This window comes from Lucilia cuprina, chromosome 5, assembly GCF_022045245.1.
Source record: "Lucilia cuprina isolate Lc7/37 chromosome 5, ASM2204524v1, whole genome shotgun sequence".
Taxonomy (NCBI): domain Eukaryota; kingdom Metazoa; phylum Arthropoda; class Insecta; order Diptera; family Calliphoridae; genus Lucilia; species Lucilia cuprina.
Genome location: NC_060953.1, coordinates 51,607,921 through 51,610,090, shown reverse-complemented (window position 1 = coordinate 51,610,090; position 2,170 = coordinate 51,607,921). Strand labels below are relative to the sequence as shown.

Sequence of the window (2,170 nt, the reverse complement as noted above, 5' to 3'; positions counted from 1 at the left end):
TATCTATCTATCTATCTATCTATCTATCTATCTATCTATCTATCTATCTATCTATCTATCTATCTATCTATCTATCTATCTATCTATCTATCTACCTATCTATCTAATAGTCTACACTAAGTAGTGTCTACATATCATTTTATTATGCAATATTGTTTAACTTATAACTGTAATTTTCTTGTTTACTTTCAGGATTTTTCAATTAAGCATGCAAATCTTATAAAGTGGATGTGATTAGTGTTTAACTTCTACATGTTGGATCAATTTAATACCCAGCGAAAAATATTGATTTATATATCCCTATTATTTATATATTTGCTAATAAAATTGAATTTTTTTATAATACAAATATATAATATAATTATTACTTATATTGCGTTTTATTTAGTTATTACTAACATAAGACACATTTCTGATACCATTCTTAGAATGTATGAATAATAAACTTCCCACAATATCTATCCAAATTTCACGATAATTCGTGTTTTGTGTTGTTTATATTTCGTGAAAATTTAATATTTCAACCAAAAATATGACTTCTCAGTAACTGTATAAATAATTTTTAGATTTGTTAATAAATGCTTAGGAATAATTTAGATATGTACGGAAATCTCATATCGTAAAGTAAATTACTTTTCTTATTTTATATTAATACAAATTTGACATGAATTTCTTTATTATTTACCATTCAATTAGATCAAATTACAAATTAATCAATTTGAATCCTGCGAAATGAGCATTTAATATTCCGAAAGACACTAATATAATTACACTAACCTGCAACAAATATAACTAACTCTCATGTACACATATCAAAAAAGTAAACAAAAAGAATCTGTCATACTGCGACATACAAATGACAGACATGTTCCCCTCTAGTGAAAAAGAAATTGAATAAATTTTAGCAAATGCCAAAAAGATTAAGGACGAGGAACACACTAATCAACTAAAGTAACATGACGCATAAACCTTGGGAGGCATATACAATTTACACACAAACACACACACTCAAAAACACACATACTTTTGCAGTCGAAAGAAGAACAGTCGAAATTCGGAAGATGAATATATGTACATACTCTAATGTATGCAGTAAATAATAATGATTCTGGGTATATAATTTGAATGTACAATAAAACAGCCATAACGCTGCATAATTGAGGAACCATTGTGCAAATAAAACACTCAAATGGTGATTAAGTTACACAAGTACTGGAGTTTTACCCTCAAAAGAAGTACATAGTATATACATATTATGCACACTCATACACTCATACACTCATACTGGTATTTTTTATTTGTATGTATGCTGCATTTAAGAGATTATTTGGGGAATTTACAGTTTATGGAGAAAACTTGTATTAAATATAGATTTCTTAAATCATTTTCCGAAACTTTCAGTTTTTTCTTATAAGCTGTGATTATCCTTAATATTCTTCACCTTAAAAGCTTGTTTCTATATGTTAAATTTATGACTTTATAGGAGTTTATACATCTTTGTTTCTTTTGTCCTTTTCTATGAGGATTTGAATTCTAGAGGAACACATTTAAATGAAGAAAGAAGAACTAATGGCGACAAACGATAATACGTCTTTCTTTCATTTCTACTTTTGCGGTCTTCTTTAAATTTTAGTTATTTTTATTACTTTTGTTTTGTCGTTTTGTTTTATGACTCTTATGTTTGGGTGGCTTCTTTCCATTTCGTACGTTTGCCATTCTAACAGCTCCTGTTGCTGTTGCTTCTTCAGCAAATACGTTGTGGGGCATGTGGGAGTACGACATAAAAATAAATATTTAACAAGTTGTGGTTTATGTTGTTGAGGAGATGTACCAAGTACATAAACTAATAAAAATGCAGACGAACTAATATATATAAAGTATGTATATGTATTTGGAGGTAAGTTTGATAGAGAAAAACTGTTTATTAATCTCAAAAATATTAAGCAATAAAAATAATAGATCTTAATGTAGATATTTCGAACTGAATTAGAACTACATTAGAACTGAACTAGATCTGAACTAGAACTGATCTAGAACTGAACTAGAACTGAACTAGAACTGAACTAGAACTGAACTAGAACTGAACTAGAACTGAACTAGAACTGAACTAGAACTGAACTAGAACTGAACTGAACTAGAACTGAACTAGAACTGAACTAGAACTGAATTA

At 28.2% G+C, this 2,170-nt stretch overlaps 1 long non-coding RNA gene across 2 annotated transcripts in view; it reads left to right on the top strand.

The window, feature by feature from the left end:
- LOC124419939 overlaps nucleotides 1–361 on the top strand; it is an 80,094-nt gene extending 79,733 nt beyond the window's left edge. For both annotated transcript variants that reach the window (XR_006940930.1, XR_006940931.1), the window contains exon 3: nucleotides 193–361. This is a non-coding gene — a long non-coding RNA (uncharacterized LOC124419939). The remainder of the gene's footprint in view (nucleotides 1–192) is intronic.
- The last annotated feature ends 1,809 nt before the right edge of the window (nucleotides 362–2,170 follow it).